Raw genomic sequence first — 23,785 nt, 5'->3', positions numbered from 1 at the left:
GAACTGTTCCATTTAAACTTTTAAGTTGTAGTACTTTTATAGAACTGTTCTATTTTTAGTGTTGATTTGTAGTACTTTCATAAAACTGTTCTGTTTAAATTGTTGAGTTGTAGTACTATCTTGGAACACTTCTGTTTAAACTGTTGAGATGTAATATTTTGATAAACTGTTCTATTGAAAATATTGAGTTGTAATACTTTCATAGAATTGTTCTACTTAAAGGGTTGAGGTGTAATTTTTCGGTAGAACTGTTCTACTTAAAGTGTTGAGGTGTAATTTTTCGGTAGAACTGTTCTACTTAAAGTGTTGAGGTGTAATTTTTCGGTAGAACTGTTCTACTTAAAGTGTTGAGGTGTAATTTTTCGGTAGAACTGTTCTACTTAAAGTGTTGAGGTGTAATCTTTCGGTAGAACTGTTCTACTTAAAGTGTTGAGGTGTAATTTTTCGGTAGAACTGTTCTACTTAAAATCTTTCGTGAACTGTTCTACTTAAAGTGTTGAGGTGTAATTTTTCGGTAGAACTGTTCTATTTAAGCCTTAAGATGTTTTGCTTTCATAGAACTGTTTTATTTCAGCCGTTAAGATGTCAAACTTTCATAAAACTGTTCTATTTACTGTTGAGGTGCAGTATTTTCATAGAACTATTTAATTGATAATGTTGAGGTGTAGTACTTTTATAGAACAGTTCTACTGAAACTGTTGAGGTTTTGTACTTTCAAAGAACTGTTTTATTTAAACTTTTCAGTTGTAGTAGTTTCACGGAACTATTCTCTTTAAAGTAAGGTGTATTACTATCATAGAACTGTTTTAGTTAAACTGTTGAGATGTAATTTTCTGATAGAACTGTTCTATTTAAACCTCAAATATATTTTATTTTAATAGAACTGTTCTATTTAAACCTCAAATATATTTTATTTTAATAGAACTGTTCTATTTAAACCTCAAATATATTTTATTTTAATAGAACTGTTCTATTTAAACCTCAAATATATTTTATTTTAATAGAACTGTTCTACTTAAACCTCAAATATATTTTATTTTAATAGAACTGTTCTATTTAAACCTCAAATATATTTTATTTTAATAGAACTGTTCTATTTAAACCTCAAATATATTTTATTTTAATAGAACTGTTCTATTTAAACCTCAAATATATTTTATTTTAATAGAACTGTTCTACTTAAACTTCAAATATATTTTATTTTAATAGAACTGTTCTACTTAAACCTCAAATATATTTTATTTTAATAGAACTGTTCTAGTTAAACCTCAAATATATTTTATTTTAATAGAACTGTTCTATTTAAAAAATTGAGGTGTAGTACTTTCATAGAACTCTTCTATTGAATTTGTTGAAATTTAGTTTTTGATAGAACTGTTCTATTGTGACCGTTAAGATGGCGGACTTTCGTATAACTGTTGTATTTAAACTTTTGAACAAGAGTAGATTCATTGAACTGTTATATTTAAATGTTTGGATTGTATTACTTTCATAGAACTGTTCTATTTAAACTCTTTCGGTGTTGTATTTTTATAGAACTGCTCTATTTAAACTGTTAAGATGTACTTTCATATAACTATTATTTTTAATCACTTCTCTGTGTCATGTTGAAAGTTACCTTCAGGCTTTCAATTGTGCATCGTTCATAACAACTTACCGGTGAGAGAACTCCTATATTTCTCCAGTATCAGTGTCACCGAGTTGTGTTCATTGTGGAGTCTGTTCTTCACATATTGGTCCTTTTCTCGACATCGGACTAAATGTGAATAAAGGTGCTCGCCTTTTCCGTATGCCATCGCTCTCGGCTGAGACCATTTTGTATCTCATGCCTATGTGCCCGTTTCCAGTCACTTGGCTTTTACGTTTCGCTACACCCTATCAATGCTTAAATACGTGATCTGGCTTACCCGTAATCAATTCGATTTTAAGCGGGGTTCATTGTAGTATTTTAAGAACTGGCTAAAGCCAGGTTCAAACTGTTACCCAAACGAGCCGTTTTTGCATATATATAAACTGTTACTCCTAGAGGTGGACTATCGGTTACTGGGTTCGTTTGTCTTTTATAATCTTTGGCGCCGGACGTCTCGCTTGACGATGGCTTGAGAGTAGCGTGGTCAGGCTGATTTTTTTTTAGACTTTCTGTATTCTATGTAATTATTGTTTATTTCAATATTCATTATTTATGTTTATCCATTTTGTTTGTGATATTTATTTTATTCTATAATTTATATTTTTTAATGTTTTTTGTGCATATTGTTTATTTCGTGTAATGTTGATTTGTACGGTTGTTTTGTTGTAATTAAATCCTAAATACTTTTTGTTTTTTATTTTTCCTTAACCTTTCTATTTCCTTCTGTAATTCTTTTTAATCATTTGTAATTTTCTCTTTATTTTTGTGGTTTCTTTAGTTGACTTTAGGTTTAATTACTTGTACATATTTGTATATATTATTCTTTTATGCACCGATTCATTTTCTTAAATTTAATATTTGGTGTATATATACACTGCTGGCCAAAATCTTAAGGCCAATGAACATAAAGAAAAAATATGCATTTTTCGTTGTTAGACTCAACCACTTATTTGAGTAGAGCTTTGAAAGATGAAAATAAGAAAAGGGGAAAAAAAAACGTTTTTAGCATATAATAGGGAAAATGTGAACACTATGACTTTAGGCTAAATACTAGCTGGTAAAAGTTTAAGACCATACCAAAAAGAAGTCCTAAACAGGGCAGGAAATGCCCAACAAGAGGTCTCAGTAGTTAGTTGCACGGCTGTCATTGCGAATAACTGCAAACAATCGCTTTGGCATGGTCGATATAAGCGTTTACAGAAGGCTGGCTGGAATGTTATTTCAAGTGGTAAAGATGGTCTCAAGAAGATCATACACTGTTTGATATTGACGTCCATTTCTATAGACTTCCCTTTCCATCCACCCCCAAACATTTTCAATGGGCTTCAGTTCGGGCGAACACGCTGGATGGTCCAAAAGAATTACGTTATTATCCTTTGTCCTGCGACCATTGTGGATTGCAGCGTTGTCCTACTGAAAGATCCAGTCATTTTCACACAAGCGAGGGCCTTCAGTCAATAAGAATGCTCTCTCTAGCACGCCAATGTAGCCAGCTGCTGTTTAACGTCCCTGTATAACCTGAAGATCCATTATTCCCTGGAAGGAGAAAGCACCCCAGATCATGATGGAACCTCCTCCACTGTGTCGTGTAGAAAAATGTTTCCGGTGAGATATCCTTATCGTGCCAGTAACGTTGGAAGCCACCTGGACCATCCAGGTTAAATTGTTTTTCATCAGAGAACAAAACCACTTTTCTACGTCCCATGTTTGGTGCTTCTCAGCAAAGTTTAACCGAGCTGTTTCGTGTTGTGGAAGGAAGCGTGGCCTTTGAAGACGTTAACGGTTTTTAAAGCCTTTCTTCCGTAGATGCCATCTTATTGTTCTTGAACTGCATTCTGCGTTTGTAAGGGCCTTAATCTGGTTCGACGATCGGCTGGTGTCTTGCGGAACAACCCGTTAAATCCTCTTGCTCAATGCCGGCGAAATTTTCTTGGGCCGACCATTTGAAATTCTCGTTCCGCATTTCTCAGGATCCTTTAAGAAATTTGCAACAGCAGTTTCACTACGCCCAATCTCACCAGCGATGACACGTTGAAAGAGACCTTGCTTTTGCAGCTCGACAGTTCTGCCACGTTCAAACTCTGTCAACTTTTTAGCCTTTGCCATGTTTTTACCCAATGTAACACAGAAGATGTCAGTGGGAGATGTTGACAACGCTAAAGGTTGAACACAAAGGACTAAATTTCGTTACGTTATTACCGATTAACGCTTCATTTCAGTATGGCCTTAAGCTTTTGACCAGCTAGTATTTAGGCTAATTTCATAGTGTTCACATTTTCTCTATTAAATTGTAAAAAAGTTTTTTATTTTTATTTTCCCTTTTCTTATTTTCATCTTTCGAAGCTCTACTCAAATAAATGGTTGAGTCTTACAACGCAAAATGCATATTTTATGTTCATTGGCCTTAAAATTTTGGCCAGCAGGGTATATTTCAAATTCTACTTTTGTAATTTTCATGTTTATTTATTTACTTGTATATATTGTATATTTACTTGTTTCTGCTATTTCGTTCCATATCATTGTTGTACATTTTTCTATATACTTAGAGTTTTGTTCTTTGTTCTGTTATCGTGTATAATAAATTCAAAATTGGGAATTGTGCATTTTACTGCTTTCATGTTAATTAGTACCAGAATCAGATACATGATCAGGTTTTCACTTTACTGTTAATCAGAATGGCCAGCTTCTTTGGAAATAGAGTAGTAACGTCCTTCTCTACTATAAGTATAGTGGTCATAAAGCCGAGTTATATATAGATAACTGAATAGCCATTATTTGTAAACGCTCAACAGTTACTTACAATATCAGATTTTAAAACTTATTATTTTAGTCAGATAAATTACCCATAAAACTCATTACAGAAATACTGACATTAAAAAGAACCTTATTTCATCCTACGTCTTAACTTTGTACGTCGTATTATATCCTATGCCTTAAAATTAAGCATCGTATTTTGACGTTATGCAGCGTGTTGTTCTAACCAATATCTTGAATTTCTACAGTTTTTTTTATTTTACTCAGTATTATAAACTGTTAACAAGACATCTAATAACGGTATTATAATGTTTTTTCTTCAATATATATTTAAGAAAACGTCATTCTCACGTTAACATTTTATCTACAAAACTGTTGTTACAATTAAATTATAAAACATGTTAACCAACGTGTTACTAAGTGCATAGTTATATTTGTGACACTGAAATTGGGCTCAGTACCAGGATAGAACTATATAGGTCTTTTGTATAGTCGTATATTATTAAATAATTTGTAAGGTCGGCTATAAAAGATATAGCCCATCCTTTGTCGCTAATTTCAAACTGGTACTTGTGCTTGACAGCGATATATCTGCCACCAGGTGTTATTTAAAACAATGCTTCCAAATAGAGCACCCAATATTCTCATCCAACTCAATTCAATTTAATATGTCTGATAGACACTATTTCTTTTCGATACTTATAAGTTAAAATGATAAAAACTTAGACTTATCAGTTTATTACGTTCCTGTGGTTTTTAAATGGCACATTAAGATACTATATTTGTTGCAACAATAACTTATTGTTTTCTTTAATAAAAATATATTAAATCCTTTGACTTTTCATTATTGCACTGTTAACTGTACTGTACGTTATTGTGTTCACAAGAGATCATTTGCACCTCACTTTTTAAAAATGTTGTGCTATAGAACAGTCCTTAATGTTTAAATACTCACTATACATTCACCAACTGCTTCTCGTATTTATCATGACTACTAAGTAAAAATAATACACAGCCCTCAATATTTCATCACGCACAAATAAAACTTTCGAGAGAGTTAGCAGGAAGAGAGCAAGTGTTCCAATAATGGACAGGTCAGGTAGCATCACATTTGTGATTTGGTGTCAGTAACATTTTGATGTAAGTTGTAAAGTAATGCAGCCTTTTATAAAATATGTTGTATACCCGTTACTTACTTGGGAAATTATTTTATGGAGGATCAGTTTGATATACCGAACATCACTGTTTTTACTTTCCATTAGTTTGATTTTATCTAAGCCCATAGCTCTACAATGAGCTACCTGTGATATACACACCACAGATATCGAAACACGGTTCCTAACATGCAAGTTTGCACACATACCGCTGTACCACAAAACATCCTTTCCTTTAGTTTAAACTACTATTAAATATATAGTTAATGCAAGTTGTATAAATTTTCATATATTTTATCACATTAAGCAGATTCTGGTGTTGGCTTATTGTGGTTCAAGTCAATACTGAATTAATCTGTAGATTGAAAAATACCATGAATACTTATCTTGTCAGTCTGTATCTGTCTCTTTATTGCCTCAAACGCAAAGGAACTTGGCAGGGGTTTAGTTTAGAATTTTCTCCCTCACAGAAGTGGTCAGGAATGTTGTGGTTCCTCTTCGTCCCTTCACATGAAAGATTAATTAATTTTGCTTGGAAATTTGCCTGTATTTTATTTTTACTTGTTTGAGATGATGAAGTGCAGTGGGGCATTTTAAAATTGACGGGTGAGAAAGGGGAGAGAGAGACAAAGGCGGAACAGGAGAAGTGAGCCAGGCCGGAGCCCGAAGAGCAGATGTCAACTTAAAACGACCCGATTCAGGGCTGGGCAAGATCCAATGCTTGAGATTTGGATGTGGGGGGAAACAGGAGTGCCTAGAGAAAACCCACTTTCACAGGACAGGCGCCGAAAGTTTTACCTGTCCTGTGCCCGGATCTGAAAGGAAATACATATAAACATGTATTCACCTTATCTGTGATTATGTGTTTTGTTGAGTGATTTATGATTGTTGAAATATGTTATATGATGAAATGTATTTTGTAGGTGCACTGGTTAATTTACATAATGACGCAGTTAGTTGGTTTCTATGTTCTGCTATTAAGTAATATTTGTATGATATTTCTGTGAGCCTGTTTCTAACGGTGGGTAGGTTACTGATTTTGTCTACATAGTTTACAGATGTGTGTGTGATGGTAGTCGGTTTGCTGCTCTTAATATTTTATTTTGTTATATTTGGATCTTCTGTAGTGTGTTGTTGGACATATTATATGTGACTTGACATTCATATTCTATTAACGGTCAGATGTAAGCCTTGTATATTTGGATGATGGTCTCTGGTTAGCAGTTTGAGTGTTTGCTAGATATGGTCATCAAATGTGAAATGCGTTTTTTGATGGATAAGTGTATGTTGTTAACATGTTTTTTCCATGTTAATCCTAAGCCGAAAGTGATCCCAGGGAATGTGGTATGCTTACTCATGTTGATAGACGTACGAGTATTGCCGAGTGAGATGTTCACTTTTTCCAGAGATTTTCTGTGTCATTTTAATTTCCTATAAAAAGTGATTACTTGTGTTTTTGTTGGATTTAAAACCACTTGTTGCTCCACCTCGTGACAGTACTTGGTGTTTCCTGAGCGCGAGACATGACCATTACCTTCATTACCTCTTTAACGAGTTTTACAGATATGTCATTCCTTGCTCTTTTTAATTCCATAGTTTTGAGTGTTTGACTTTAAAATCAAAACAGAATATTTCTAAAAACAGTCAATTAGTAAATATCAATATTGGTTACTTTTGTAATTATATGATTTTATTTGTTTTGATAAAATTTATTAACGTGGAAAGGGAGTGATATTTATTCGCTAAACATAACATTTTATTATCCTAATACACAGAAGTCAGAATAAGATACATGATCAGACTTTCACTTTACTATGAAAAATACTGTCTCTTATATCTTATATATTGTATAACCGGAAATGTTAATACAGAAGTTAATTAAATATTAATATCTATCAAAATTACGAATTTAGTAAAAAAGATTGATACACACAATTTTATTTCTTAATGAAATTTATTTTAATATACAAAAAAACTATACAATTTGTAATAACGGTGACTCTTAATAGTTATTACAAACTTAATAAAATACTGGCTAATGTCTGGTCTAGAAATGAATATTTTTTCAGTGTTCATGAAGAACACATTAATTATTTGTTGATAGACCTGTACACTTCTTTTGATGGGTCACAAACCATGAAACAAGCATCACTTGGGACAATACGTAATATCCTTGTAGAAATAAAAGTGTCCGACGTAATTCACTGAAATTGAATGCTTGTAGTGTTCGAAATCTATACACGTTCCTGGTTAAATTCTGCAGTTTTCTATTAAATACTGTTAAACGCAATTATAGCTTCTGAGAACTACAGCATACTGAATGTAGTTGTCTAATAATACTCTTCTTCTAATATCTCTCCGCTAGCTGTTTTTATACGATTCACGTGCTTTTCTCTAAGTTACAACAATTTTCGAAAGTGAGCTAGAGTTTTCTTAACAAAAATACTGTTCATTCTTACTCTCAAGTATCTTCTACAAATTTAGAGATCAGGCGGGCTTTCCGTAATACATAAACAACAATACACGTCACATGCAAAAAAATAAATAAAAAAAATACAGAAACAAGCAAAGGCATTAAAATAAATGTATAACGGTAAATCCGTTACAGATTACTGGGATTGTTTTCACCCTAAAGAGCTTGGTACAGTAGTACTTTCCACTCAAGATGAACTTAACTCAATCAGAGATTCGTACCATTTCAATGTATTCTTCAAAAATTCTGGGTTCCAGAGTTTGGACTAAGAACTTACTCTCTTCTCGAACATCATTTTGCTGGTACAGAAACTGTGAGAAATATTTAATACCAAAATTATTGGAAGAAGGTTAACTGGTTTACTATAAAAATATTACTGAATTAATAACAATGACAGGATCTCCAGTCTGTGAACCAAGTGATTATTCATTGATTTCTCCAATATAAATTTTAAATATGTTTTAATCACAATGGTAACATACATAACATTTGTTCCTATTGTTTATTTGATTTACTTGAAATAAATGTACGAAAATCATGAACTTCTTCATAACAAAGTCAAATACAAATACCTTGGTTGGTCACTTTATAGAGAATTAAAAGTCCTTTGCATGCTGTTGGGTGAACAATGCAGTTATACAGATTTTCACGTTTTTCTAATTTAAATAGGACAGCAGAGCACGAAATTAGCACTGGATAAAGAAAGAATGGTGATACAGAGTCAGTCAGGATCGAAAAAGTTTGAACATGATGTTTTTGTTTACACAAAGAAAACCCTATAACCTGCACTCCATATAAAACTGGGTCGATGAAACAGTTTATAAAAGCCTGTATAGGGCTATAAAGATGGGCAACTTTATAAGCAAAACTTAAAGAATGGATTTTAGTTAGTATCATATAAGGAAACTGAAAGCGTATAAAATATATGATAGGAGAATGCGGAAAGTTGAAAAAAAGCTTGGATTGCCTTTAAAGATGTTATTTAATTGTTTTAGAAAAGAAGAAAGACTCAAAATAGGAGCAGTTATTAGGTAATTTCGAACATCAGTATGATGATTGATTACCGCTGGTTATAGAAATGAGATATTCCCCGTGCAACACATCGAAAAAGTCTATAACAAGTAGTTCTGAGATTAAGAGAACGTAGATTACACATAAACAAAAATCCGAATAAAGCAGAATGCACATTGGTTTGACAAAGATGTTCTTCTCTTTAATTTTAATGAAAGGTGCTAATTATGGTAAATGAAATAATAATTTGTTCAAAATAATACCGATATATTTATCCGATTTGTAAAATTCCTCACGAGAAACGAATAGTTTGGAAATCAGCTAAGCTGAATTATGGCAGATCCTTCATTAAAAACAAAAGAATCAACGTTTGAATTCCACATGATCAGGCTTATTGTTATAACGGTTGAATCATGGTTTAAGGATTCATTAGCAACAATATAATTATACTTGTAAACTTATACGAATTACTTTATCCCTTTTTTTTGCTTCACTTTGTCTCATCAGCTAATAAAGCAGCACCAATCTCATCTGATAACGTTTTGGATATTTAGTGAAACATATCATCCTAAACATATAGCACTAAAAGTACTATATTAAGATTTATTAAACAGAATTCCATTAATGCTTAGCTTTACGTGTTATGTATGTTTTCATATTTGTTATTTCTTCACAACAACAAGTAATAATGTTAGGCTTGGTTGCACATATTAATCTTAAAGTGAAAAAGTTATTTTTTCTTCTAAGAATGAAATAAAACTTCTGATAATGTTTCGTTTAAAACACCGAATTCCTATGAAATACTGACAAAATAAAGATAGAAATATGTACAATAATGTGTTAGCTTTCTTGGGTATTATTACTGTATTAGTAAATAAACTATAAATGTTCAAATATATATCCTAATAAACAAATATATGTAATGAAAGTTAAATTATGAACATGACAACAGACTGCAGTTACTACTTGAATTGTCTACCAGTAACGTAAACATGAGCTGTGTTTTAGATCAAACCTCCAGCGAATAAACTACAAGTACACATATTTTAATATTTATTTACCAAAATGATATAATTTCTTTTGCTACCACTTAACATACAAAACAATTCAGTGTATTGCACAAGAGTAAAACATAAAGTAAATAAGTATAAATCGTGGTTACATTCAAGGAAACGATTCAACTTATAATAGATATTGTATAACCTATAAAATTCTTTAAAGTAGAGATTTAGTTTTATTTTTGAAACAAAAATAATGACAGATACTGATATTATTTTCCATATACAATACTTAGTCAGTATCAACTGGTTTTTACATTCACTTAGCAAACATTATGAATCATTACATCTTTACGTACAAAATATACAAATGAATGAATATTACTAACAAATTCAGAACATTGTACTTATTTGGAATTTTTTCAGTAAAGCAGGTGGTGATATGATGTTAAAATAAGAAATTTAAATACAGATGGTAATACTGTGTATTACTTCTTCAAACAGATGGTAATACTGTGTATTACTTCTTCAAACAGTATGTTGTTACCATTCATATTAGAATTCATATTGTTTGATAAAGAAGTAAGAGAAAACAATTGTTAAAAAAATGCATATACTGAAATGTAGTTTCACAGATTACTATATGTTCAACAAGTACTTAAAAAGAACATTAGTTGAGGAAATCGTTGCTACCCTTAATGAAACTGGATATGAAATTTAAAAATCTTTAATTTACTATAAATTATTTAACGACTGAATTATTACTTGATTTAATATGGCAACTTAAAATGAACAAAATAACTGTATCTAAGTAATTTTTACTAAAAGTAGTAAAATGTATGCCATTAAAACATGAACCTAAACTTGTAATCAATCTTTATTACTATAAGATGTAACAGAAAAGAAAGAGTACAATATTCTGCCAAAACAACTTCCTTCAAGATCTGTTCATGAATTGAATATTATAATTTTAAAATACAACAAGACACTCATAATACAAAAAAAGAAGAGAGTAAAATAATACTGTGCCTTTAAAGAGATTTTGTTTGGTTTGGCATATTTTGAATTTCGCACAAAACTAAACAAAGGCTATCTGTGCTAGCCGTCCCGAATTTAGCAGTGTGAGACTAAAGTGAAAGCAGCTAGTCATCACCACCCACTGCCAACTCTTGGGCTACTCTCTTAACAATGAATAATGGGATTGACTGTCACGTTATAATGTCCCCACAGCTGAAAGGGTGAGCATATTTGGTGTGACAAAGGTTCAAACCCGCGACCCTTGGATTACGAGTCGAGTGCCTTAACCACCTAGCCATGCTGGGCCTTTTAAAGACATACCTAAATAATAATAAACTTAGTTTTTTTATGAAAATAATATAAGCGCTTTATTTTTATGCCTAATGATGTATGTTTTAACGGAAATAAGAAAATTTAAGTAATGAAAACAAATTATTATCTAATCAACATGCAACAACAAGTAGTATGTACTGAACCTAAGAAACGTGGAATTAAACCATTAATTTAAACCTCTAACTTCAAATAGCAATGTGTAGCAAGTAACAATTTTCGATAGTTGTTACAAATGAAAAAAACAGAATAATCTTAACCACTATAAATCAATAGATACAGTGAAACAAATATAAATCTATATTGTCTGATTCGGCTGTAATACCTACAGTCTAAATTGGCCTCTGTTGTAAACTTTAGTATTTATATTATTTAAAAGTACAAATAATTATTTTGGGATATTAAACAGGTGAATAAGTAAAAACAAAATATCCTGTAGGAACAGTTTCCCTCTCAAGATTGATGTCAAAACTAAAAACTCATGATGTTTGTAAAAGCTTCTGAATATGTTAGTTAAAGTTGAGGTGAAAATAATGTCTAGAGTTTATGTTGATATTTTCTGATGTTTGTCCACAAAGTCAGCTTCTTAAGTCTGAGAAATAAATTACTCAATGTTCCAAAGGTAGTTTCTTATGTTGAACAGTAAGCCCTTCTCAAAATAATTACTGAGCATTGAATAAAAAGCTTTCTGATGACCCAGAAGATAGTTTCTAATATTCGATTAATGAGTTGGCAAAGTCTGAATAAAAGCTTGTTTAAATTGTACTACATTGTAACAGTGATAAGGATAGTTTCTGAAGTTTGACCAAATGATAGTTATTATGCTTATATAGTATAGTCTGAGGGTATTTTAGACATTTTGCGATTTCCTAAAAAGCTTGTCCAAACTATTAAAGTTGTAAACAAAAACTATTGATTGAAAACAATTTAAGCACACACCTACATAGAAAACTCTACTATGTAAACAATGTGGAATCAAACCAGAGTTTCTATCATCATAAGATGTCAAGAATACCAGGGGAAGGAAGCGTCAATTATTAACACTTGAAGAAAAAGTCTGCCTTTAATGTGTTAACATATACAGTTATTGGCCCTATTATCATAGTGTGTTGATATCTGAGTAAAAAGTTTATTTTACATTTTATCCCATTTTAAATTCATTTAAAATGACAAAATCATGTTTCATAACATACACTTCTGACAATCTTCTTTTGTGATTTAAACATTTGGAATATTTCTTAAAATTGGAAAGTCATTCAATACACATCACTTATATTTGATTATAATAATAATAATAATAATAATAATAATAATAATAATAATAATAATAATAATAATAATAATAATAATAATAATAATAATAATAATAATACAGCGATATTTATAAAACTGAACTTTATCCTTCAAAGAATTTTATGTATTTGTACCAGTATTAGCATTTAATATCTTATAAATGATCAACAGAGAGATGTATGTTTAAATCAGTGCTAATTAATTATATTTATCATTTATCTCTGCATTGGGTTAATCCTATAAATAAACTCCATGCAATAGCTGAAGAAAATGTTAAAAACTGTTTAAGTTTAACACCACCTGAAAACCAACGTTTAACTCTGCGTCACTATTTTACCAGATTATATGGTTTGCCTGAATTCTTTAAATACCGAAGTAAGTAAGGACACTCTTTAGCTATTATTTGTGAAATTCATGATTAAGGAAATAAGATGTAAATTAAATTGTATATAATATAAGAGTCCGGCATGGCCTGGTGGGTTGAGGAGTTCGACTCTTAATCCGATGGTCGCGGGTTCGAATCCCGGTCGCACCAAACATGCTCGCCCTTTCAGCCGTGGGGGCATTATAATGTGACGGTCAATCCAATTATTCGTTGGTAAAAGAGTAGCCCACGAGTTGGCGATGGTGGTGATGACTAGCTGCCATCCCTCTAATCTTACACTGCTAAATTAGAGACGGCTAGCCCTCGAGTAGCTTTGCGCGAAATTAAAAAAACAAACAAACAGGTAATATAAGAAGAAAAATATAATATTCAGTTGATAAGCACTTCTAAAAAGTAATGAAGTCTAGTGTAAGAAATATGTGTCTACAACAGAAAAGGATATTTTATCTCTTTCTTAAACCACGATATCTGAGTAATATGTGTATACAATAGAAGAATAACATTACTGAATTCTGTCTTAAACCAACATACCTAAGTAATCTGTGTTTAGATCAAACAGGTTTAAATAATACCAGTTTGAATTCAAAAAATGATAAAAGGGTTAGGTAAAGATCTTCTTTGTATCTAGAAAATTGGATCAGACAGAGTCGAGACACTTGGAAGAGCATGGGATCATGCAAAGATAGAATACATGTTAAGAATACATAGCCAATCACAGGTCAGACAGATGAGAATACAGGGTCAGCCTGAGATCAGATATGGTGAACAGCATCATCCCAGGCATAGATTATACATGTGTGAAGAGAATTGGAAAAACTACAGAGCAGAAACATGTAAAAAGGATCAGCAAAGGTGATTCACATGTGAAAATAAATGCACAGGGTATATCATAGATATAAATGAGACAAATAGATGAATTATACTTTTGACATGAGAAAAAAAAATGTGATCCACCCTAGTTGAAGAGTATATGAAAAGGGAATAAATGTTAGATCAGACATCATGACAGGACATAGGGAAGGCCTGTGTGGATATACTACAATCAACCTCCGAAGAGACTCATGTGAAGATAGTAGCATTAGCCACAGGAGAATCACAGGAAGTAAATCGGTTTATCCACATATCACATGTGCGTGAAGAGGTTAGGTTCAGTCCCAGAGTGGCTTCGTGTGAAGAAGGCATGTGAAGATCACTGAATAATTCTCAAAGAAGACAGATTTGAAAATAACGGTGTCTCCTGCACATAAAACACGTGTTAAGAGAATAAAGTAAGTCAATGTTCCCCACTTGTGAAGGAAATAGGATGGGGCATAATGCAGATACATAAAAGATAACTGTATTATCAGCACATCAAACAGGTGTAAAGTTGAACTTTGATTAACAGCAAAACCTTAGCCATAGATCAAAGATGCGTGAAAAAAAAAAAGAGATAAGCCACATGTCAGAAACTTGTGAAGACAAAAGGATTTGCCAAGACATTAATTGTCTGTAACTCTGACGTGTGGTAGGAATGTAATAAACCATACTTCGGTCATGAATGAAGACAGTATAATCTGCTATAGTTGAAATGTATGTATGACAAAAAATGTTCAGCTGTAAGTGAGAAATATGTAAAGATATAAGGATACACCACAGGTAAGACAAGCGTCAAGAGATCAAGATCAACTACAAGTCACGCATGCGTGATAAAATGGTATTAAGTGCACGACAGTTACACGTGAAATAAAATGATGAGACTCAGATCACATAAGTATGGTGATATTAGGTTCACTCACAGGTCAGCCACGTTTCAAGAGGATGTGTGAAGACCATAAGAAACTCCTGAATTAGACAGGTGTGAAGAGAATGGGATTAGACAAAGATCTCTCACCTTTAAAGACAACAGTGAAGAATGTGTTACAAGATAAGATCAGCTAAAGGTTAGAGGTATTTGAAACTTCCAAGATAGCTCACAGGAAACAAACATGTGATGATAATACTATAAATCGCAAATCAGACAAAGGTGTGGAATCGTGTGAAGTAAACAGCATGTATAAACAGATACTACTGATTGTAGTTAGAACTTTTACAACCGTAATCTTAGTAATTGTCATTATTAATGACAGTGAATACGTTTCCTATTCATAAAATGTAAATAATCATGCAATACCTAATTTTAAGGAAAAAGAACGAAAATATTAAAACCTAGTCAAAGTTTCTAAATTATCATTATGCTTACAAACAAGAATAAATTATTGTAGTATTCCTTTTCGCTTAACCTTTATTGTTATACCACTTCATTCATTAGTGGTACAGTCACTCTGGCATGAGAAAGGAAATCTCGTACGGGAATATAACTTTATTTCTGGAGAACACCACAAAGATTTGGCATCGCGTACTGCATTTATGTATACCACGAATCTTTCTGTATTTGTCTGTCACATTGTAAGTAGTTACACTTTATCAGCACTACATAAAATATTCAGAACACACTTGCATCACATTCAAGTAAACTTGCTCAATTTTATTATAGTTCAAAGTCTGTTAAATGTTTAATAATCCTACACAGTTCTAAATCAGAGAGATATTTTTAGCAATATTAACATATATTTCTATTGATACTGATGACCTTATTTGAAGGTAGTTAATAGAAACATTATTATTTTATTCTTGTGAAATCAGAGTGATGACGTACTGAACAAAGTTGATTAATATTTGAGCTCATCGAACACTATCTTTTGATATAAATACGAGGGCTGTTCAAAAAATACACGGACTGTTTGAATTGCGCGGCTCCAGTTGGTTCCAGGAGAATCCGCTTGGTGTCGCTAGGTTCGCACAGATCAGCTGATTACGACGCCATTTACCGATTGCAGATATCTTTATTTGTGTATTAGCTATGCGGTTTTAAGTGAAGTGCGATTTTTTCGTTTGGCGGATTTCAGAATGAATGACCTGAAGGAGCAACGACTTGCTGTGAAATTTTGTGTTAAACTTGGAACATCTGCGACTGAAACTTTTGCTATGCTTAACACGGCTTACGGTGATGTTGCTATGAAGCGTACGGCATGTTTCAAGTGTCATGAACGTTTTAAAAATGGTCGACAGTCCATTGAAGATGATGAGCGTCCTGGACGTCCTTCCACGTCAACTGACGACCCACACGTCGACAAAATCAACACCCTGATGCGAGCAAATCGACGTCTGACTGTCAGGGAGCTTGCTAATGAGTGTGGGATATCAGTTGGATCTTGTTACGAGATTTTGACCGAAAAATTGAAGATGCACTGCGTTGCTGCGAAATTCAGCCCTCAGAACTCGTGAGTTTTTGGCCAAACACTCGATCACTGTTCTTCCCCACACCCCTACTCACCTGACCTTGCTCCTTGCGATTTTTTATTGTTCCCCAAACTCAAAAGACCCTTGAAAGGAAGAAGATTTGAGACGATTCCAGAGATTAAGGCAAATGCGACGAAGGAGCTGGAGGACATTACAAAAGAAGCAAAACATGACTGTTTCAACAAGTGGAAACACCGTTGGGATAAGTGTGTGCGTTGGGGAGGAGAGTACTTTGAAGGGATCCCAGACCTGTAACTTTTAAATAAAGTACATTTTGTTTTATGACGTCAGTCCGCGTATTTTTTGAACAGACCTCGTATATTTAACATATATATTAAGCCTATTTTAGAGTGATACGCAACAACTGCAAATTATTTTCACTTATCTCGAGTGAATAACAGAAACGTACTTTTGTATCAACGAACGAACAGAAAAACAAGTAGTAAAAACGACGATAAATCAATCAATAAATCAAATCACCTGGAAGTAAAGGAGTACAAATAATCCTAACAACAACATTAAAATGTGGAAATGTGACGTTTAATGATAAGTTAAACGTACATTAATACAATAATGTTGATTATAATAAATATAAACATTATCTTGAGCAAAAAGAAATCCTCGTCGTGCCAAACATGCTTGTCCTCCCAGCCGTGGGGGCGTTATAATGTTACGATCAATCCCACTATTCTTTGGTAAAAGAGTAGCCCAAGAGTTGGCGGTGGGTGGTGATGACTAGCTGCCTTCCCTCTAGTCTTACACTGCTAAATTAGGGACGGCTAGCACAGTAGCTTTGTGCAAAATTCAAAAACAAACAAACAAACAATATACCAAATGTTTTCAGAATCCTGGCTGATTATTGTTTTAACTATATTGAGCGTATTTAATACACTAATGAAAATATGCAAATTTGCATTTCATTAACATTAAATTAGACTGCCAAAAATAAAAATATTTTTAATGATATTTATTTGTATTAGTAAATATCTGATCAAAACAAGGAGGTAAATAGGTAAAACAATAAAATTAGAGATATTTTAATCAGATACCAACTTACAAAATTTTAGTCTTATCATAATATTTTTCTGACACAAACAGACATTCATACAATTATCAGATTACTTACTACTAGTAGAAGTCTTGTGAGTTTCCATCTTGGTTAGGAGTTGTTAAAATCCGGCTGATTTATTGTCAAAGCTGTACGAATTAGCTCCGATAGATGTCGATTTGTAAAGATTTCACGATGCTTCGACTTCACAAACTTCATTACAGAGATGAGTGATTCACAGCGGTATGTTGTACTAAGCATTAAGATGAGTCGCACACTGGTTTTCTTCAGGTCAGGATACTTTATTTTTGGAACTTGCTTCCAGAACTCAAATGTAAAATGGTATTTATGGATCATCTTTAGATCCAGTCCTCCTGTAGTTCTATTAATTCCATTTTCACAGCAGATAATTCTGTAAACAAAGGTTCGAGAATTTGATAGCCATTATTGATCACATCAACTATGAATGAATTTACAAGAAAGGCGAAGCAGGGATCCAGCTTCTGTTGTTGTTGTTGTTAGAATTTCGCCCAAAGCTACTCGAGGGCTATCTGTGCTAGCCGTCCCTAATTTACCAGTGTAAGACTAGAGGGAGGGCAGCTAGTCATCACCACCCACCGCCAACTCTTGGGCTACTCTTTTACCAACGAATAGTGGGATTGACCGTAACATTATAACGCCCCCACGGCTGGGAGGGCGAGCATGTTTTGGCACGACTCGGGCGCGAACCCGCAACCCTCAGATTATAAAGCGCACGCCTTAACGCGCTAGGACATGCCAGGCCCCATCAGCTTCTGCAAGTCCTCAAACCTCTTTAGGAAATTACAAGGAAAAGCAGTCCTTGTAATTTATTTTTGTATTCTTCAGGTTTGTGGTCTTTTATTTCAATATCAGAGAATGTATTTATTCTCCTTTTGAGATTGGGAAAGTTACTGAAGTTTCTTGACACATGTCTCTTTGAAAAAAATCTTGTTTTATTCTGATAGCTGAAAATTTTCTGGATAAGATAAGAAACAATCTTATCCTTCCCCTGGAGTGTCAAGTTGAGAGTTTGTGGATGATTCATTATATCAGTAAGGAACATTAGATCTTGCATCCATTCATCATTTCTCAGCTGAGGATAGAATGTTTTCTTTCCTTCAAGAAAAGTAATAACAGGCTCCACCAGATTCACAAAACTGTTTAAGACATTGCTGGTTGACAACCACCTCACAATGCAGTAGAAAGAGACATCACTGGGTTTATCTTCAAGCTCCAGTTCTTCAATAAAATGTTTGAACTGTCGGTAGGTCTTCCCATTTAAGTGTACAAAATTGACAATTTCAAAAACAAATTTCATAACATCTTCACATGTGAAGTATCTGGCTGCCAGGTGTTCACAACGAATAATTCAATGAACAGGGAGAAACTCTTGAAAGCTGGGATCACTTTTTATAAGTGCAATTAATCCTGCATTTTCCTGCCCCCCGCTAGTACAGCGGTATGTCTCCGGATTTACAACGCTAAAATCAGGGGTTCGATTCCCCTCGATGGGCTGAGCAGATAGCCCGATGTGGCTTTGCTATATGAAAAACACAAACACACACTGCATTTTCCCCAACATTGCAGGTGCTCCATCTGTTTCAACACTGACGAGTTTATCCAGTGGAATATCAGTATTTGTTAAGGCTCTGTCAAACGCATTTTTAATGTCAACACCACGAGTTGTTTCTTTTAGTGCCATTAAGCCCAATATCTCTTTATTCAGAGGTTCATCAGAGGAAACATAACGAACAAATACAGCCAATTGTGGGTTGCCTTACAATTTGATGACGCCATCTTCCTTCACAAAATTTTCAGACACTTCTAAAAAAATTAAAGTGAAAAGAAACAATAAGCTCCAACACGTGCAACGCAACCAAACACTACAGCGCCCAGTATCAGACTGACACTCCACTAAATTCACTGCCCACAACACAGCCACACACGCTACAATTACGCGATCTCAAGCCACGCCCACTAAAACTAACATTGTCAGCACCGGCTTGTGCGATTACTGATTCTCCAACGCAATTCCTCTGTAATCCTTGCAGATCCTAAATTTATTTAATCCCCGACTCAAATCTAGCATTAAAATTAGGATTTAAATTCCTAACTATTTTGACTCACTATGACCGTTAAACTTACGTTTTAATCCATTTGACTCTCAGTTTATACCCGGTAAATAATTATAAAACTTGACAATTTTTATTTACCTTTTACATTAATTGTGATTCAAAAAGGAGTTCAACCAACATATTTTCGCGAGCTGCACATTGTATGTGAAAGAACTGCCCCTACTCTAGTATATGACTTCAAAATTAAGAACAGCTAGCGCTGGTAGCTATCGAGTAGCTATGCGCAAAGTTGAAAAACAAACAAACACAATGGTATCTCGATCGCATTCCTTGTGTGCTTCACGTCATTACCAAGGAGACCTAAATACCTTTTTTATAACATTAAATGTCTCCAAATTCGAATGCATGCTTATATTGCATACTTAATCTCGTTCTTGAAATAACAAAAAAAGTTATTTGTTAAATACAAAACAAATGTTTTAATATAAAGATATTGAATCATCAAAACGATAGCACTGTGTCATCTGGGTAAAACTACGTTTGAGAGAAAGCCCTAATACGTTTTGAATCATCATCACAATAACACTCTGTCGTAAAAGTTCTGAATAAAACTATTAGAAAGGATTGTTACCACGTTAAACCAGGTAACCTGGTAACCTGTCTTAAAGACAGGTGTTCAGGGTTTGTAGTCGAACTTCTATTGTTCTTTATATAAGAAATTCGCAGTAGAGGTTGAGTAAAGAAAATTTTTTAAACAATTACTCTTGCTATTATTCTATTGTAATAACACAAAACTCGCCAGTCAGTTGACACGATTCGCTAGCAAAAAAAAAAAAAAATGTACCGTAACATGTGATGAAGCTAATAATAAATCTTAATATGGTGAGTGATTAGTAATTAAAGAAACTGTCTTGGTTGAGTAGTAAAATAAAAGACAGTGTGTGTTATATAATTTTATAATTTAAGTGAGTCGAAGTTAATGTAACTAACTGTGTCATACTGAATCATATTGTAAGTTAAAAAATAGTGAGATTTTTGTTGAGTAAAATAAGTCTGCTAGTGAGGAGATCAAATAACGTAATAGTTGTTATTTTTCTAAGTATCAGTTTAAACTGTGAAAACAAACATACAGTTAGTAAATTTTTAACATTATCAATTTTACGTATGAAAGTGTATTATAAATCTAAAAAATATTCTGTTTATTGACTTAAAATGTTAAATCTAGATTATCGTTCAACATAATAATTATACACCTTTTATATTATTATTAACTTACATTTGAAATTTTCTTTCGGTTTTACGTAATCGATACAATATGTAAAACGGATTTATATACGACGTTCACTCTCAAGATCAAACGGAAGTGGATCTCGAGTTTACGTCCCCCTTGGATTCAATACGTGCAGTTACAAAATATCCTGTGTGGGTGAAAGACGTAACAATCATTTTGATCTTTTTTTTTTAATTGCTTTATGGTAAGTTATATGCTATCTTCCAGTTTTTAATAATTAATGTATTTGTAACATAAGATTTAATCATTTGATCATATTGGAGTGGGAGAGCATCTGGCTTCAATACCCAAATAACTTTTAACTAAATTCTGGGGTTGGATGTTCAGTTATAGCGCTACCACACGAGTGTTGAGTGGCCCTTTGGTAGATAACGTGTGAAAATATCAATGTGAGCCTAGTAAGATTAAATATGTTGAATTAACATTACGAATAGTAATACTACTTACCGAACATGTATATGATAATTAAACAAGTTTTCAGTTATAGTTAATACTACTTACCGAACTTCTATATAATGATTTATCATGTATTTTTGAGGATCTTTAAAAGTGAAAAAACTACCAAAAGCTAGTTCTTTAGAACTAATAGTTATTAGTATTGTGTTTATATAGGAAAATGAAGGGAAGAAAATCACGTTTTTTTATTTCTCGTTTTGTTGTAAAAGATTTTTATTAATGTTACTTTAACAAATATTTCAATACATTTTCGTTTCTTTACCAACCAACAATACTGTTAGAAACATCTGGCTTTACGTCAGATAGTATATTCATATACTTCCCATGATATACTGTGTTAATACACCTCATTTCAGGCGAGGTGTTATATTGAGACCACTGCCTTCATGTAACGTATTGTGTTTGACAGCTAAAAACCTTATGGCTGAACACACTAGGATAAAAATATCTATGTGATTCTTCGTTGCTTAAACATAAGAGTGATTTTACAGTTATATCTGTAGCTAGATACAATTTATAAACAAAAGGCGTTACCCATTATCCCCAGCTTATTTAATAAGAATTTGTGTTTTAGTAGTCTTGAAACGTGTATTTTTGAAATGATTTTGCAGTCTCCTTTGTTGTTTTCTCTAGCGGGAGCCTGGCATGGCTAAGTGATTAATGCGCTCGACTCATAATCTGAGGGTCGCGGGTTCGAAACCCCCTCTCAACAAACATGCTCTCCATTTCAACTGTGGGGCGTTATAATATTACGGTCAATCCCACTCATCGTTGGTAAAAGAGTAGCTCAAGAGTTGGCGGTGGGTGGTTATGACTAGCTGCCTTCTCTCTAGTCTTACACTGCTAAATTAGAGAAGGCTAGCGCAGATAGCCCTCGTGTAGCTTTGGGCGAAATTCAAAGACAAAAAACAAACATTCCTCTTCCGGGTTTAAAAACACTGGAGGGAACGGAAAGATCTGGAAGACAGACCGTCTGATGCTGAAAATATGACTGCTGGGGAAGTAGATATTTTGGAGTCTATTCTAGTGATCCCTGATTGTGAGTAAAATTCTCCGACAAAGAATATTTATACAAGAAAAAAATTACAGGGTGTTAAAGCAAAAACTGATAAAACCCAGGAAACTAGAGTCGATAATCGAAGATTACGAAGGAGAAGAGAATGAAAGAAGGGAGGAAAGACATAACAAAGATACAACAAATAATCAAGAGTGATGAGGTATGTGAAGAGATATTAACATATGACTCATGGATAAGGGTTCGTATATGTTTAAAGCTTTTGTTTTTTATAATACTGAGTATTATACAGCATAGTCATATATCCACTAATAACAATGATGTGGACTTAATATTAAACTTTCTCTTGTTGTAAGTTCATTTATTAGAACATATATATTGGGCAATTATATATTATGTATTAATTCCAGTGTCTACGTCGATGGAATTAAAAGTAAATTATTAATTATAAAATAATGGCAATTATTCTCATATTTAATTTCTATGAAAATCTGCCATCTGATTACACTATGTAACAATTGTTTTTACTCTTTCTTGTTCCTGGACAGAAAGTTATTTCCAAATTGCTTATGCCTAAAGTAAATGGAAAAGACCTATTTTTTTTCTTCTTCAAACTTTGCTTTTAAGACCTGAGTAATTAAATTTTCAAATTTACCATTTTCCAGAACATTCCAGGTAGATTCAGCGCTGAGTAGCTGATGGAGAATTTTCTCGAACTTACAAGAATTTTCAATAACTTTCTAGACTGTTGTAGAACTTCATTCGTCAAGATGGTATCTGCTTCTTCCACAATGTATCCTGTCTGTGCCAGGCAATTGGAAATGCCTGCAACTCGAACGAGTCACGCCTTTTCATTGATAGTTCATCCAGAAGCCTTAAATCTGTGCTGCTCCATGACGAGAGTAAGTATCCGTCTCTTCCCCTGGCTCATTCGGTGCACCTTAAAGAGGAATACAACAATGTCAAGACTTTGCTAGAAGCCTTGAAGTATGATGAGTATGGCTGGGAGGTTATCGGAGACTTCAAAATGGTGGCATTCTTGATGAGTCTCTAAGGAGGCTTTACCAAGTTTCCCTTTTATCTCTACCTTTTGGACAGCAGGGACACCGCAGCGCACTGCAACAGGAAGCACTGGCCACAGCAGACTGAGTTCTCTGTGCGGAGGCACAATGTCAAGTGTGAGCCACTAGTGGACTTCCAGAAGATGTTGTTCCCACCATTGCACATAAAATTGGGTCTTATGAAAAATTTGTCACAGCTCTTGATAAGAAGTTTGCAACCTTAAAGTACCTTCGAGACTTCTTCCCTAAGCTGTCTGAGGTAAAGGTCAACGCTGGTATCTTCGTTGGACCACAAATAAAGAAGATCCTGGAGTGCACAGAATTCCCCAAGAAGCTCAGTATGGAGAGAGAAAAGCTTGGGGCAGCTTTATCGCAGTGGTTTGGGGCTTCTTGGGCAATCACAAGGTCAAAAATTATGTGGAACTGGTAGAGGCTCTGGTAAAGAACTACAGCAA

General features: G+C 33.5%; 1 long non-coding RNA gene across 2 annotated transcripts in view; it reads right to left on the bottom strand.

The window, feature by feature from the left end:
• Window positions 1-7,378: 7,378 nt before the first annotated feature.
• The window catches only part of LOC143253715 (uncharacterized), a 28,967-nt gene continuing 12,560 nt past the window's right edge, over window positions 7,379-23,785 (bottom strand). Inside the window, exons 2-4 of one of the 2 annotated variants that reach the window (XR_013029810.1) lie at window positions 17,490-17,823; window positions 8,584-8,703; window positions 7,385-8,322 (exon numbers count right to left, since the gene is read on the bottom strand). This is a non-coding gene — a long non-coding RNA (uncharacterized LOC143253715). Of the gene's footprint in view, window positions 8,704-17,489; window positions 17,824-23,785 lie in introns of both variants that reach the window. The other variant, XR_013029811.1, reaches the window with a different exon arrangement.

The sequence above is a fragment of the Tachypleus tridentatus genome, chromosome 6, assembly GCF_004210375.1.
Source record: "Tachypleus tridentatus isolate NWPU-2018 chromosome 6, ASM421037v1, whole genome shotgun sequence".
Taxonomy (NCBI): Eukaryota; Metazoa; Arthropoda; class Merostomata; order Xiphosura; family Limulidae; genus Tachypleus; species Tachypleus tridentatus.
This window is presented reverse-complemented; position numbering and strand designations above follow the sequence as displayed.